The sequence below is a fragment of the Pongo pygmaeus genome, chromosome 4 (assembly GCF_028885625.2).
Source record: "Pongo pygmaeus isolate AG05252 chromosome 4, NHGRI_mPonPyg2-v2.0_pri, whole genome shotgun sequence".
Classification (NCBI taxonomy): Eukaryota; Metazoa; Chordata; class Mammalia; order Primates; family Hominidae; genus Pongo; species Pongo pygmaeus.
The window spans coordinates 66,129,358-66,146,557 of record NC_072377.2 but is presented as its reverse complement, the minus strand read 5'-3'; the positions used below and the strand labels follow the sequence as shown (position 1 = coordinate 66,146,557).

Sequence of the window (17,200 nt, the reverse complement as noted above, 5' to 3'; positions counted from 1 at the left end):
TGCACAGTCTGGTCTCGAACTCCTGACCTCATGATCTGCCCGCCTCAGCCTCCCAAAGTGCTGGGATTACAAGCGTGAGCCACCGCGCCTGGCCGAATGCTACATTTTTTTAACTTCTTTATTCATGTATTGTCTGTCATCTCCAACCAGAATGAACGTATAGTCCCTAAGAACGAGGAATTTGTTATCTATTGAAACTTCAGGGCCTGGAACATAGCAGCACTCCAGTATTTGTTAAATAAATGAATCCATTTGAGCTTCTGCATATTTGAAATTTCATAAGTATATATAAATGGTAAATTGTGATAGACTCAAAGGCTAGTATCATTAGGCAATTGTCTCCCATTCCCAAAAGACTTCCTAAGTCTACTAAATGATCTCTTTTTAATATGAAAGCAAAGTTATCTAAAAGAAAGGAGAAATCTTTAGTTTCTTTGACTTCAAGATTCTTTGCAATTTAAGCTTTTTTTTTCTTTTCTTTCAATGGACACTTTCGAAGTTTTACATAAAACATTAAAACCTCTTGTTTAATGTAGTGGGATTAAGCTGCCGAAGGCAATCCCTACATGTGAGGAAAATATGCTTCCGACACCCCAATTTTTTTTTTTCTCCTACCCATCCTCTCTGGTTGTCCTGACGCTCCCCGCCCTTTTTTGTGTTTCTTGATTCCATGCTGAGAACTCACAACACAAACTCAAAGCCCACATTTGTGAGGTGCTTGGGTCAGGACTGCAACTAAAAATGGTTATTTTTTTTTTAGGTTTCTGGACAGCTCAACACCAGCCTTTGGTTTTGCCTCAGAAGCAGGGAACTTCTCTAGGCTCCTATTTTGCCTTCCAGCTATTGATGCCACGACTCCAAATCATACCAGCGATTAGGAGGATCATTACCAGACACAAGGCCAGGTACGTTTAAAAAATAAATAAATAAACCAAGCGCAGGTGCACACTCCGAACGCTCATCCCCACCCCACTTTCCAATCTGACAGTAGGTAACGAGAAATGAATTTGCTAGACTTTTTTCCTGCAGCAGTTGCTGTTACCAGAAATAAAGTTAGATTACATACAATCTAGTCTTCATTGCTCTAAAAGTCCTCTCCCCATGCCCCCCCAGGCTGCCTCAATTCTCTAGTTTCTTATCCGTTACAAGCAGGGGATGGAGCTGACCCAAGTCGGCCTTCCCCTCCCAGGGCCTTCTCCTCCTGGTCTGGCTTCCATTTTAGATGTGAATTAACCCTCCCAATACCCTTTCAGGAGCAGGGAGTCCCCTTTTTCTCCGCCTCCAGCCTCAGCTAGGGTTTCCTCATTTCAGATTTTTCTACAACTCATTCCCAAATGAGTCACGCATGACGACAATTTCCACTCTGCTATGTCAGCCTGGAGATGTACCCCAAGTGATGGCATCTGCTCTCGGAAAGAAAGGTCATCGGTGCCACGACCAGCCCCGCTAGCCCAGAGCCGCCGGTGGGCTCCAGTCCCGAGAGTCAGGGCGCGCGGCGGAGGCGAGGCCGGGGCGGCCCCCGCCCTCCCGGCCGCTTCCCCCGCACCGCCCCGGCTCCTCCCTCCGGCCCTCGGCGGGCACCTGGCGGCGGCGGGCAGGGGGCGGCGCTGTGCGCGTCACGCGGCTGGGTGGGAGAGCGGGCAGGTGACACCCGGCGGCGTCCTCCCCTTTCCAACCCGGTCGGCGGCCGGGACAGCAGAGGCCGCTGTGAGGAGCTCCGCGCTCGCGCTGCCAGCCGCCGCCCTCCCTCCCGCGCGCGCCCGGCGCTTCGGCTCCGCTCTCTGTGCGGTGAGTGCGGGGCTCCAGGCCGGCAGGCAGGGGCCAAACTTTGCCGGCGCGCGGAGAAGAGACTGGGGAGGGAGGCAGAGCCGAGGGGAACGGCGTCGGGAGCGGCCGGATGGAGGAACTTGGGCGCGGCGCGCGAGAAGTGGGACCCGGGTGCGGGGGCCCCGGGAGCGGGCCAGGCCCTCCCTGGGCTCGGGAGGCGTTTGGGAAGTTCTGTCCCCGCCGCCTGCGCGTGGGGAGGACCGAGGCCCTTTTCCGCCGGAGCGCGGGGCCGCGGCGCTCACCTGCGCCTTCTCCGGGAGCCCCCACCCGGCAGCATCCCGAAGGGAAGGTCGGGCCCGGTGGGCGCGCTGTGGAGTGGAGCCTGGACTGGGGTCCCGCGCGGCGCCGGCCCTGCGGAGCGGAGCGGGAGGGGCAGAGGTGCTCGCCGGCGGGACTGGGAGGGAGAAGGACCTGCTCGACCTTGGACGCGGAGGTCATTTTCCCAGCTCCGGGGTCTGGCCTCGCTGGCCACCCCCCACATTCCGGAGCCCCTTTCTTTCTGTTTCCTTCCTTCCCCTTTGGGCGCTTTTTTTGCTCCCGCGGCCGGATGAACTTGGGGCGCTGTCCCTTCGGCTCCCCGAGCCGCATCCTGTCTTGGTGGCTGCTGCTGGCCGAGAGGAGGCTGATGAATACAGAGCCGTGGAACAGGTCGTGCCGGAGATGGAAACAGGAAAGCCTGTTGTTTTGTCGTCCCAGGTATCGTTGGTTCTTTGGGAAATGGGCTTTCCCAGGTTTGTTGGGAAATGGGCTTTCCCCCTTCAAGTCAGCGCTGTTTCAAACTTCACCCGGCGCGGACAGAGCGCTCTTTGGAGCTCCCTGGAGAACTCGGGACGGGAAGGAGCGGGTCTTTACACCTGTCCTGCTCCCCGTGTAGTTAGTCCCGCGCCGACTGAAGAACAGTTTTAGCGACCCGAGTTCCTCGCCAGTGGTCTTTTCCCTCTTGCTACGATCTCCCCTCGGAAAGCATGTTCACTTAACCCTGTGCTCTCGGATTACCCTTTATTTCACTCCTCACTTTTATTGCTTACGTGCTCCCAAAGGGTCATCGATACCTGGTGACTGCCTCTGCGTTCTTACCACGCACCCGCTTATTCATTCCCTTTCTTTGTAGTTTTCCTTCGTACTACTGATCAGAAATTGGTCTCCCCAAGGTCACCGAGAACTAAATAAAATCCACCCCTCACCCCGTGGCAGACATTTATCAGTGCTTAGGTGCCAGGCACTGATGTCAGTTCTTGTGTTAAAGTTTTAAATCTTCACAACGATCCTGGGAAGTAGATATTAATATTATTCTCATTTTAATGATGAGGTAACTGAGGCACGGAGAGGTTAAGTAACTTGCCCAAGGCCACACCCATCTCAGCAGTAGGAGATTCCAGCTCTGGGGTTCTGTCTCCAGCACTGGAGCTGTTAACCACTGTCCTACACTGCCTCACGTAGAGTTCCTTTGCTCGTCCTTATTTTCTGAAGTCCCGTGCTGTTTCAGGCATCGCTGACCAGGCTGTCAATCTCAGGTACCTCTTTTCCTTCTTATGTGTCTTTATACTAGTTTAGGATCCCCACACCCTCCCCCCACCCCCCGCTTTTTTTTTTTTTTTTTGAGAAAAATAGATTTATGGGACTTTGTTACTTCATCTATCACCTGTATTTACCTGGCTTAAGATTCTGTGCTTTCCATGTCTTCTTCAGTTTTAGTGTAACATCTCTCAGTGCACATTATAATATTCCGTTTGGACTTGCCCAGCTTTTCCCCAAAACAGCTCTAGATGCTCATTTCCATTAAGGGTCCTGCCATTATCCTGGTCTCCAAGGTGCCGTGTCTCATGCCATTCCTCTCCCATTCGTTAAATATCTTCTATCCAATTTTTACGTGGTCTCTTCTAGCCTTTATCAGTCTCACCCACTCCCATCCTCTCTTCACCACTCTCCCTCTTCCCCACTTTGAACACATCATATGCCCTTCTCTACTATTTGTTATCATCGTTTATGTTTGCTTTCCACAAAAAGATTGCAAACAGCTTAGGACATTAAATCTTCAGGCCTTACAGCTAGTAGTTGCTTGATAAATGTAGAATATGATACAGTATAAATTTTGGTAGCACCGATCAGGCAGGTTTGATGATAGTGGAAATTTTTAAGCCAGGTTTTACAGGATGTTAAGGAGTTTGCATTGGTAAACGTGGAGGAGCTGGTAGACATTGTACATGAAGGGGAGAAAAGCCTGTGTTCACTCCATTGTCATAAACAGGTACCCAGCTGTTCTGATGAAACATTACATTTAGAGAGGTATAATGAAGCAGGGCAAATCAGCAGAGAACCATTTATCCTTATCTTGACAAAACAAAATATGAAAACACATAAAGTTAAAAAAACCTTTTTATTGAAAAACATAGCACATACATAAAAGTGCATAAAACATAAATGGACAGATTAACACAGTAGATGTATTCAGCAATAGAACGGCTGTGTTATTCTGGCCATAGATAGGCTACAGTCAGGCCAAATAGGAATCTTTTCACAAAAACCTGTATAAGGTGAAGTGGGCCTGGACTGCTTCCAAGAGGCATTGCCAAGAAAGAATTGGCTGTGCGTGGAGAGGCTTGAGGAGCGAGAAAATAAGACTGGAAATTGGTACCAAAAGGATAAGATCAGGGAGCTAAGAAGGGAGTTCTGACCCACTGAGCGTAATTCTACCACAATGAATATTTAACCAGGTTGCCTTTGTCTCTCTCTTTTTTTCTATGCATATTTTCCTACATCATACTCCATATAGAATTTTAGTGTTCTCAGGCTGGGCATGGTGGTTCACCCCTGTAATCCCTGCACTTTGGGAGGCTGAGGCAGGTGGATCACCTTAGGTCATGAATTTGAGACCAGCCTGGCCAAAATGGTGAAACCCCATCTCTACTAAAAATACAAAAGTTAGCTGGGTGTGTTGGCACATGCCTGTAGTCCCAGCTACTTGGGAGACTGAGGCAGGAGAATCGCTTGAACCCAGGAGGCAGAGGTTGCAGTGAGCTGAGATCATGCCACTGCACTCCAACCTGGGCAACAAAGGAGACTCTGTCTTTAAAAAAAAAAAAAAAAAAAAAAAGAAAGTAATTTTTTTTTTAGTATTCTGTGTTTTCCATATAATACCTAGTAAGCATTTTTCATCTTATGTGATTTTCAGAACTCGTATTGTTTGTATTCTAGTAGTTATAATGTGATTTACTTAACTAAAACTCTATTGTTGGACAAGTATATTAGCAACAAATTATAAACAACCTAAGTTATAGTGATACTTATCTTTGCAGCTGTATCATTTTACAAGTTGGGACTGGTTTCCTAATGATACTGTTCCAGAAGTAGAATTACTTTGTCAGCAAGTATGGTCATTTTTATGGTTCTCAATACACGTTGTCAGATTTCTAAAAGCAATTTTAAAAAGAGGATCAATGCATTTTGCCTAACTTTTCTCTCTATGAAGTAACAGCAATTCAATTAAACATGAACAGTATTATTAAATGTTGTATGAGTGTCCTCAGGCTGCCATAACAAAGTACCACCAACTGGGTAGCTTGAAAAAACAGCAATTTATTGTCTCACAGTTCTGGAGGCTACAAGTCTAAAATTAGGGTGTCAGCAGTGTTGAATCCTTCTGAAAGCTCTGAGGGAGAATTTGTTCCATGCTTCTCCTAGGTTCTGTTGACAGCAGCAATCTCTGGCATTCCTTGTGCTTGCATCACTCTAATCTCTGCCTCTGTCTTCATATGCATTCTCCCTTTGTGTCTGTGTCTTCACATAACCATCTTATAAACACACCAGTCATATTGGATTTAGGGCCCATCCCACTCCTGTATGACCTCATTTTAATATCTGCAAAAATTCAATGTCCAAATAATAGCACACTGTGAGGTATTGGGGGTTAGGATTTCAACATATTCTTTGGGGCACACAATTCAACCTGCCATAGGGTCTTCAAATATGCATAAAAGAAAGCGCCTATCTGCAAATAATTTCTAGGCAAATTGAGAAAGTAGGATTTTTTCTCATTTTTGAGATTTGTTTATTCTCCATGATGTGCCACTTGTGCTTATCAGTTTTAAGATCTAGAAGGATGCTTTTCCCCCACCCCGAGACAGGGTCTCTCTCTGTCACCTAGGCGGGAGCGCAGTGGCACAATCATGTCTTTCCGCAGCCTCAATCCCCAGACTCAAGCAATCCTCCCACTTCAGCCTCCCCAGTAGCTGGGACTACAGACTCATGTCACCATGCCTGGTTAATTTTTTGTATGTTTTATAGAGACAGAGTCTCACTATGTTGCCCACATTGGTCTTGAACTCCTGGGCTGAAATGATTCTCCTGCCTCAGCCTCCCAAAGTGCTAGGATTACAGATGTGAGCCATTGCACATGGCCTGGAAGGTTGCTGTTTACCAAACACATAATTCCGGAGCCATGGGAAATGGTAGCGTGTTAAACTGAGAATAGCCAGAATTTCAGGAAGATACATCACATAGCATGGAAAGAAGCAAGCATGCCATAAACACACTTTTAGAAATATGTCTTACATGTGTTTCAGTGACTCATCCAATTTTGACCATGCACAGTTGCAAAAAGTTGAAAACTAATACCAGTTGGGCATTTTATATCATTGGTCTTCTAAAAAATTTGAAATTTCCATTATTTCTAATTGATTTCTAAAAGTACGTATTATTACATTGGCAAGTGAAATCACTCTTTTTGTAAATAATAGAAGTTGGCATACCATCGTAATTTCTTTTCTTTTCTTTTTTTTTTTTTTTTTTTTATGAGACGGAATCTTGATCTGTCGACCAGTAAAGTTGTGCGATCTTGGCTCACTGCAACCTCTGCTTCCCAGGTTCAGTGATTCTCCTGCCTCAGCTTCCTGAGTAGCTGGGACTACAGGCTCATGCCACCATGCCCAGCTAATTATTTATTTATTTATTTTTGGTAGAGATGGGGTTTCACCATGTTGGCCAGTCTTTTCTCGAACTCCTGAACTCAGGTGATGATCCGCTCACCTCAGCCTCCCAAAGTGCTGGAATTACAGACGTGAGCCATCATGCCTGGCCCATCATAAATATATACATATATATATATATTTATTTTATTTTTTGACAGTGTTTTGCTCTTGTCGCCTGGGCTGGAGTGCAATGGCACCATCTCTGCTCACTGCAACCTCTGCCTCCTGGGTTCAAGTGATTCTCCAGCCTCAGCCTCCTGAGTAGCTGGGATTACAGGCGCTCACCACCAAGACGGCTAATTTTTATATTTTTAGTAGAGACGGGGTTTCACTATGTTGGCCAGGCTGCTCTTGAACTCCTGACCTCAGGTGATCTGCCCTCCTCAGCCTCCCAAAGTCCTGGGATTACAGGCAGGAGCCACCACGCCCGACCCATAAATATTTTTAAACAGACTATTATTCAAATGAGATAAGTTTCCACATAGCTTACGAATTCCCCATGTTAAAGACAAATCTTAATTAATCTGGATAAGCAGCTACTTAAGCCATGAACACCAGCAGCCCTGCTTCTTGGACTTCCTAATATAGGGTAAAAGAGCCAAACCTAGATAAAACTGGGGAGTTTCAGAAGCTGCATACTCAACAAACATTTGAGTGTTAACTTTGTGTCAGGCAAAGTGGCTGGCAGATTGCTAAAGCCAGTCCAGGTCCATATGAGTTATAGACAAGTAAATGTAAGTTACAAAATTACAGTTCAGTATGATAAACTGTGCTGTGATATACACAGACCAGGTCCTGGGGAGGCAAGGCAGAGGTGGGCAGACAGGAAGTCCTTCTGAGAGGAAAGGAGGAAGAGTGCGAGTTAGGGCAGCTGAGAAATGGGATGAGGAGTGGGAAATAGAATCTAGGGAGAGAGTGCAGGTGCGATCAGGGAAATGCAGATACTTTAACCAAGAAGAGGGTGTGAGTTGAAGTTGCCTAGGCATGCAGAGGCCAGGCTTACTGAGAGCGTTTTTTGACCCCATAAAGGTTTTGAATTTTATCATAACGTCAGTGGGGAATCCTGGGAAGCCTGTAAGAAGGAAAAGGACGTGTTAAGATTTGTATCTCTCTAGTGCTTGCCATTTCACCTTTATGAAACCTCTCCTTCTCCCATCAGGCCTTTATCTCATTTCCCTATCTGATCTGGAAAGGACAGCTACCTTCCTTGTTTATATTAGATATCTTTTTTTTGAGACAGAGTTTTGCTCTTGTTGCCCAGGCTGGAGTGCAATGGCATGATCTTGGCTCACTGCAACCTCCACCTCCCGTGTTCAAGCGATTCTCCTGCCTCAGCCTCCCGAGTAGCTGGGATTACAGGCATGCACCATCATGCCTGGCTAATTTTGTATTTTTCGTACAGACGGGGTTTCTCCATGTTAGGTCAGGCTGGTCTCAAACTCCCAACCTCAGGTGATGCACCTGCCTTGGCCTCCTAAAGTGCTGGGATTACAGGCGTGAGCCACTGCGCCCAGCCTACATTAGATATCTTGATTATGCTTAGCTTGCATGTGAATTTTGAAACAGAAAATCAACTTCATGGGCATCATCTGTACCTCTGTCCTTACAGGATACTCAAGGCTGCATTTACATTTAAAACATCTTATTGAAAATTATAGGGTGAAAGGTTTGTCATCTTTTAGGCATAAGTAATAGTTGCAATTAATCTCTCTTTTTTTTTGAGGTGGAGTCTCACTGTGTCACCCAGTTTGAAGTGCAATGTTGCGATCTTGGCTCACTGCAACCTCTGCCTCCCAGGTTCAAGCAATTCTCCTGGTTCAGCCTCCTGACAAGCGCCGCCCACCGCCCTCCCCCCCGCCCCACCCCGCCCCTCTGCCCTACCACGCCTGCCCGGCTAATTTTTGTATTTTTAGTACAGACGGGGTTTCACCATGTTGGCCAGGCTGGTCTCGCCTCCCGACCTCAGGTGATCTGCCCGCCTCCGCCTCCCAAAGTGCTGGGATTACAGGTGTGAGCCACCGCGCCTGGCCTGCAGTGAGTCTCTTTACATGTATTTTCTAATGAATCCTTTGAAGCCAGCAAAGTCTGGTTCATCATATGCACAGGTACAGAAAGGTGAAAAAAGCAGAAAGGGTGCTCAGGCTACACTGGTAGAAGTATGCAGCCAGGGTTTAAACCTAGGTGTAATTACAAGGTTTAGGCTCTCCCCACTCTGAATACTAACTCTGGGTTGATATTTTTGAGAATATAGGAGGCCGTAGGACTCTGATATCTTACAATAGTTTTGTGAGGGCGTAAGGGCAACCATAAAAATAAACCCAATTTAGATTTTTTAGGGTCAGTGGTAGAAATGTGAGATCTAGAAAAATAGTTTCACTAGCGGCCCTTTATCTAAATACAGCCCCGTCCCCCAACTCTTCTCCTTCTTTCTGTCCCAAATGTTTGGGTTTTGTCCTAATAGCACATTTGTGATTTGTTTGTGTGTTTATTTTAATTAAATGCTCTAACAAGGGCAGAACAAAAGTAAAGGGCACTTATTACTTAAGGGTGACTTATTTTAAGTCTGTTCAGGGGCTTCTCTGCCCCTCAGAGTCTTACCTGTCTTTTTGTACCTTCTTCAGGCAGACAGTGCTGTGTTGCATCCTGTAGGACAGAAAGATTTATGTCTCAGAAATAAACCAGCCAGTGAACAATGTTGACCCACATTTTAATCCCTTTGCTGCTTATCATTCAGTTAGCTAGAAAGCACAGCTGATAGCCTCACCCTTCATCCTCTTCTTTGTGTGTGACTAACAGGTGTAACTTTAACTTGAAGAAAGAAAGAAGATAGAAATGGCATTCCTAGGAATCCAGAGTCCAATGACTAATTATTCAGTAGCTTAGGGTGAGTTCCTGAGCAAATGTGGAATGGAATTTTTTAAATCAAGCTGTGAGAACCACTATTCATTCTTCAAAAGGAAAAAAATGGTAGTGGATGTGATATTTAACATACAATATAGTCAGTGTTTTTAAATAAAATGTATATATATATATGGTTGAACATATGCAATTGCCCTTTCTGTAGGTGAATAAACAGTTGGATGTTGGCAGTTTGCATATGGTTCATCCTGATTCAAATACAATACCGTTGACATCTAACAGTTGACCAATGAGCCTATGCTCTTCATTTCCCTATAAGCACATGGGGTGGTGCCCAGGCATGATGAACACTGGCTTCTAGTTGTCTCCTTCTTTCTCCAACTGCTGGGTTATTGGCTTAACAACAATTTATTGTATTTATTGCAAACATGTTAGTGCCAGTTATACTTGTTATTGTGATAGATAATCTAGATGTGCGTGAACTTATGAAACGTAAGTGAAAAAAAAGAATATTGTTATTGTGAAAGGAATGTTGAATTCTTTGGAAAAGTTCCGTAAAAGTGAGTCACTAAGGGGTCAGGAAAACTAAAAAAATCAGAAAGATGGCTGGGTGCAGCGGCTCATGCCTGTAATCCCACCACTTTGAGAAGCCTAGGTGGGAGGATCACTTGAGGACAGGAGTTCAAGACGAGCCCGGGCAACATAGTGACACATCCATTTCTACAAAAAATTTAAAAAATAACTGGGTGTGGTGGCATGCGTCTGTAGTCCTAGCTACTCCAGAGGCTGAAGTGGGAGGATCCCTTAAGTCCAGGAGGTCGAGGCTGCAGTGAGCTATGATTGCACCACTGTACTTCAGCCTCAATGACAGAGTGAGACCCTGTCTAAAAAAAAAATTTAAAAATAAAAACAGAAATTGTAAAAACTTGAAAAATATCCTGAGCTTGCCTTAAAAGTGTGTGTAGTTGTTTTATTTTGTTTTCAATTCACTTAGAAAGTTAAAACTGGAAATTGTAGAAGATTAAGTTCTAGGTATGGTTTATAGCAGAAAAATATTAGTGAGGAGCTCTTCCTCAAGGACAGTCTTGAGACTACTCTGTCTTTTTTTTTTTTTCAAGATGGGATCTCACTGTGTCACCCAGGCTGGAGTGCAGTGGCTTGCTGTCAGCTCACTGCAGCCTCCACCTCCCGGGCTCAACTGATCCTCCCACTTCAGTCTGCCGTGTAACTCGGACTACAGGTGTGTGCCACCACGCCCGGCTAATTTTTGTATTTTGGTAGAGACAGGGTTTTGCTATGTTGCCCAAGCTTGTCTTGAACTCCTGAGCTCAAGTGATCTGCCCGCCTTGGCCTCCCAAAGTGCTAGAATTACAGGTGTGAGCCACTGTGCTCAGCCCTTGGGACTACCTTGGAAAATTGGAGAATTGATGCCTATTTATATATTTTTTTTAAAACTAAATGTTTATGGTATCTAAATAAATTTTTGATCCTTTGCTATAAATAAATTTTTAAAAATCAACTAACCAAAACTAGTCAGAATTCCTGCTCCTCCTGTTAGTCTGACTATAATAGTTTACGCTATAGTGTAGTAAGTAGTCAGAACCTTCGCTTAGAATTCCATATTAATGGTAAATAATCAACTCATACTTCTTATTTTATATTATTTTTTGAGAGACAGGGTCTTACCATGTTGCCCAAGCTGATTTCAAACTTCTGGCATCAAACATTCCTCCCATCTCAGCCTCCCAAGTAGCTGGGATTACAGGTGTAAGCTACTCTGCCTGGCTCATGCTTCTTATTTTAAATTGGGCTTTCATTAATAACATCTATATTACATTGAAGTTTATTTTAATAATGTGAACCTGTCGGGCGCGGTGGCTCACGCCTGTAATCCCAGTACTTTGGGAGGCCAAGGCAAGCGGATTACAAGGTCAGGAGATCGAGACCATCCTGGCTAACATGGTGAAACCCCGTCTCTACTAAAAATACAGAAACAAAATTAGCTGGGCGTGGTGGTGGGCACCTGTAATCCCAGCTACTTGGGAGGCTGAGGCAAGAGAATGGTGTGAACCCACGAGGCAGAGCTTGCAGTTAGCCAAGATCGTGCCACTGCACTCCAGCCTGGGCGACAGAGCGAGACTCCATCTCAAAAAAAAAATAATGTGAACCAATATGTAGAACTTAGAGCTGCTTCCTACCTGAATTAAATGGCTTACATAAAAACTGAAAGCAAAAATATATCACTAGCTAGAGTTTATTAAACTTGAAAAATTTATTAGTGTTATTAAGCTGACAAGTTGAATTGGCCAAGGTGTAACTTATTTTAGATTCAAATAGTAATTATAAAAGTATAGTTATTCTTTTCTGAAGTATTAGTAGGTTGATGAAAAAAGGCCAAACTTATAAAATGAGAAAAATAAAATAATATTTTATAATAATAGCAATTATTAAGCACTGGCTATATTCCAGCCACTGTGCTAAAGTCTATTTATGCCTTATCTCATTTAATCCTCACAGAAGCCCTAGAAGGTGGTATTGTTTCCATGTTATAAGCAAGGAAACTGATGCAAATAGAAGTGAAGAACCTTGCCGAAGGTCACATGATTAGTGATAGCACTGGGAATGAGACCTAGTTTAGTCTGAACTCCAGTGCTAATGCGCTTACTACTTTATAACTTAGTACTTTAAAACTGAATTTAATTTCTAATGTAGGTTTAATTTTTTCTCTTTTTTTAGTGTAAATAACTTATTTGGCAGATAATCCTAGACAGTACCAGAGGTTGGGGAGTGGGGAAGTGAGACAGGAAAAGGAGGCCACCAACACAGGGAGTGTTAATGAAGAGTCTGCTACCTCTGTGGGCACCTGGCGCTCAGTCCCATGGGACATCTCTCAGTGTCGTCCCACCCAAGGAGCTGAGAAGTGAAGCCTTTGCTGGGTCATGAGCATGTTGGTCATTTTTCAGAGAAACATCAGTGTTTTGAGCTGCAAAGGACCTGAGAGGTCACTCAGGCTGACCTCTTATACTGTTGAGGACACGAGGCCATTTTGTTTGGCCAAGACCACAATCCTATTTAGTATGTTGGGACCAGAAACAAGTTCTCCCAACTAGAGCCCAAGTGCTTTTGTAGCTGATAATCATATTTTCATCATTAGCCTTATTTCTGAATATGACTTGACACTGAATTTTTGAAGCTCTTGGATTGCCCCCCTCCATCTTTGTCTACAAGTAACAACATTAATTACTCCTACAGATGTTACTGTAGAATATGGCGAGGCGAGGATTATGCTTCCCCCGTGTTAAAAGTACAGAAACTGAAGCTCAAGTCAATGCAATGCTGTGCCTAGCCCTGAGGCCCATGTATTATAAAACCTAAGCCTGAACCATGAGTAAAGGTGTCAAAGAAAAAACTGTATTATTTTAGCAAAGGTGACTAAATTACCTAGCCCAAGCCATGGACTTTATCTAACAGCCCTCTTCCTTTTCTCCTTCTCTGCCCTTAGCACCTGAGTTTATCCCCATTAGGTGACTGCCTGAGTATCTCACTCATGGAAGTGGCATTTTTGGAATTGGGAAGGGGGAAGGTTAATGGAGAGTTAGTGCACATTGCTTTGATCTGCACTCTCAAAAAAAAAAAAAAAAAAAAATCCGGCCGGGCGCGGTGGCTCATGCCTGTAATCCCAGCACTTTGGGAGGCTGAGGTGGGCAGATCACAAGGTCAAGAGATCAAGACCATCCTGGCCAACATGGTGAAACTCCATCTCTACTAAAAATACACAAATTAGCTGGGTGTGGTGGTGGGTGCCTGTAATCCCAGCAACTTGGGAGGCTAATGCAAGAGAATCGCTTGAACCTGGGAGGCAGAGGTTGCTGTGAGCCAAGGTGGTGCCACTGCACTCCAGCCTGGGCAACAGAGCGAGACTCCGTCTCAAAAAAAAAAAAAAAATCTATCAATCCCCAATCTTTAGGTTTTACTATTTCATCAGTAGACAGAGCACAGAGCAAGTAGGAGTTGCCATCTACTTATTAACAGGCAAATATGTGTTGCTGCTCAATTCTGATTGCAACACTGCCTGTGGTGTGTGCTCTGAATTCACTTTTAGAGACCAAAAATTCTGAGGCTCCAAGAAATTTAAGTGATTTTCCCCAAGGTCACCTGAGTGGTGGCTGGCAGACCTGGGTTCCTAGAATACAAAGATTCTGACTATACATCCTGCTGCTTACTACATGTTGCCTTAGAGTTTATTTTCTTATCTTCAGAAAAAAAGTGCTGGTTTGGGAGAGGCAGCTGATATGCTTATGAAATAGGAATATTGCAGATTTTAAATATGATCATATATAATTCACATTCTACTTTTTTCCCAGAAAGACTTGAAATGCTTACAATAAATATATTAAAATCCAAGCATAGAAGGGGAAAATCTAGGTAATGCAGTTGTGATAAATGGAACACTAGATTTTAACAGTTAGCCCGGAGCTTATATTGAAAGAGTAACCACAACTCTAATGGTTTTTTGCTTCTTTAAAAGCGTAAATATATAAGGCACTTTTTGTCCTAGAAGTAAAGTGCAAAAGGAATTTATCAAATTGGCACTCATAAAGAGGATCTTGAATTGCTTTATGGATAATACTTTAAGTTTTGCTAAAGATGCAAAAATATTTTAAAAATTAATATTGGTTCTTGATAACTCACTAATTGTGGATGTTAATGAAGGTAAACTCTTTAAAAGCATTTCTCTAAAACCTCCAGGGCTAGGCTAATAAGATTCTCCTGATGATGTATACAATAAAAACTCTAGCACTAGACAGAGCAGAGCCTTTTAAAACTTGAGGCTGGTCTATGGATGGACTTCAGAAGGTCCATAAACTCCCAAAACATCACATTTGTGTATAAATGTAATCTCTGGGGAGGTGGCCCATAGCACCATAGTCTCAAATTTTAAAAGCTATTGATTTAGAAAGGGATGAAGTAATATATGTAAAATGCTTAGTAAAATTTAACTTACTGTATACATTATAAAGGATTGGCCTTTAATGATAATATTGAAATTAGGCAGATTATGTTAACATGAACCAACTGTACAGACTTTATCCATGTTATAAGGACATGATTATTATAGACAGACACTAGAAAGAAGGTAATCTCCTGTGTCCATAGTAGTTTCATTTCTGTTGTCCTAGTTGTCTAGGAAGAAAGGTTTTTACTTTTTAAATGTTAAATCAGTATTCATTCATTTATGTAATAAACATTAGCTATTTGCAATGTGTTAGACACTGGACATATGAAATCTAGAAGTCATTTCTCCTCGTTTTTTTCTCTTTCTCATGCCCATATGTGAATTAGCAGCAATCATGTCAGCTATGTCAACAAAATCCATCCTGAACCATCTACTTCAGTAAACTTCTACTCCTGCTGTATTCCCACAATCAATTCTCTACCAAGCAAAAATTATTTTTTAAAACATAAGACAGATCATGTACTGCTTTGCTTAAAAGCCTCTGATGAGAGTTTCAGTTTCACAAGATGAAGAGTTCTGGAGTTGCATGGTAGTGATGGTTGCACAACAGTCTGAATGTATTTCATTTAATACTGAAATATACTTTTAAAAATGGTTAAGATGGTAAATTTTAAGTTATTTGTATTTTACTATAAATTTTAAAATTGAAAAATGGATAGTCATACTACCAAAAAAAAAAGAAAGAAAAGAAAAAAAGTGTCTGATGGTTTCCTCTTGCACCTAGAATAAAATCCAAGTACCTTACCTGAAGTTAGAAGACCGTCAATGCCCATCTGTCTGTGCCATCCAGCATCACTGTCTTTGTGCTCTGCTTTCTGTTCCTCTGCTGTTGTCCTTCAGGACCACTTGGCTGCCACATCCTCCCCAGTATCCTAGCTCTTTCTCACTACCCTTCTACTGTTGCAGCCCTTTGCCCCAGTTACTATTACTTCACTCTGTTGTCCTTTATTTTCTTCATGACTTTTGCCACTATTTGTCTTATTTATGTTTGTCTCTTTGTTTACTTGTATGTCTTCCCACAAGAATGTAAACTCCATGAAAGCAGGTATCTCACTGTATCCCTAGTGTCAAGAAGGCTGCTTGGCACATAGCAGGTGCCAAATATTTGTTGAATAAATGAATAGAGACATGGTCCCCTACCCCAAGGACCTGAGTGTTTCTGATACTGTTTGAGTCTCAGGAGCCCTGAGCTGTGGTTGTGAGCAAGGATTTTAAGAACCTGTCAGCCAGGCCTCACGTAGAGAATGGACAATGATTTCTCAAAATGAAATGATCAGGGGGAGGAGAAAGAGGAGCAGATGATGTAGGAGGCAAAGAGCCAAAATTACAGTAAATGTTTCGTCTATTCAAGGGTAGAATAAACTTTTTCTCTCTTCTATCTCCCTACCCATCTAAAATAAAAACAAGATAAAACAAAAATATAACTATATATCAGTAGCCACTCATGAACCTTGCCTAAGCCAAATGTAAAATGAAAGTGGTGTAAGATATTGTATGTCACATTTCCAGAAATACCTGACTCCTGTTTATCATCTGCCCTTAGAGAGCCCATTATGAGCACTCAGTTGTATGAGTCAATATGTCTGCCTTGCCAGAATGAGACCAAGATCTTACCAGCCTTTTTGTCATTCCAGAATTATCTTCTTCTCTAGTATGTCTTTCCCCTGTGACAATCAAAACTCACTCTTTCCATCCTGCTGTCACAAACAGGTAGATTTATAGACAACTGGGTTCTTGTGTTCATGCGTTCATTAATATTTTTCATGGTAAATATAAAAGATAGAGGGATTTATGATATAGACAGATTTTCTGTACTTGACATGCAAAAATCTTCCATGTAATCTGAAAATTCAGATCATTTTTTGACTATATTAATAATATATGCTGACTTTAAAAATATAGAGAACTTCTAACAGAAAATAACAAATAAAAATCTTATGACATCAAAGAAAACAGATATCCCTTATAATCTTACCAACCAGAAATAACAATTGCTAACATTTTGATAAACTGCTTTGCGGCTTCTTGTAGCCTTTTAAAAAAGGTTGTTAAAGTTTTTCTCGAGGAAAAGAATTGGGAAATATTTAGATGAGGAACAAGAACCATCTCCTAGTATGCTTTTTTTTTTTGTAAGCTCTAAACATAAAATATAAACCTTTCCAACATGAACATTTTCTTTCTTTAAAAACTCTTATTGTAGAAATTTCTAAACATTTATAAAAGTAGAATGATGTAATGAACTGATATACTCATCACTCAGAATTATGGCTAATCTTATTTCATCTGTAAATATTCCAGTATACCTCTAAAAATAAGGACTTTAAAAAATTACAGCCATACCATTATCATGCCTAAGAAGTTAAAAATAATCACTTAATGTCATCAAATAGCCAATCAACCTGAAAATTTTTAAAAACCACCACTTTGTTATGACTAAAGTAGTGAGAGATTTTCGGGTAATAGGATGATATGCAGTCTAAGTAGCAAATTACATAAATATCACAAGAAAAGTTTTAAAACAATACGAGTA

The 17,200-nt window shown here is 42.6% G+C and overlaps 1 protein-coding gene across 2 annotated transcripts in view; it reads left to right on the top strand.

Annotated features, from left to right (window-relative positions):
- The first annotated feature begins 1,644 nt into the window (after positions 1-1,644).
- ELOVL7 (ELOVL fatty acid elongase 7) overlaps positions 1,645-17,200 on the top strand; it is a 99,137-nt gene continuing 83,581 nt past the window's right edge. For both annotated transcript variants that reach the window (XM_054488769.2, XM_063664839.1), the window contains exon 1: positions 1,645-1,788. The gene's annotated coding sequence lies outside the window, so the exon portion shown is untranslated. The remainder of the gene's footprint in view (positions 1,789-17,200) is intronic.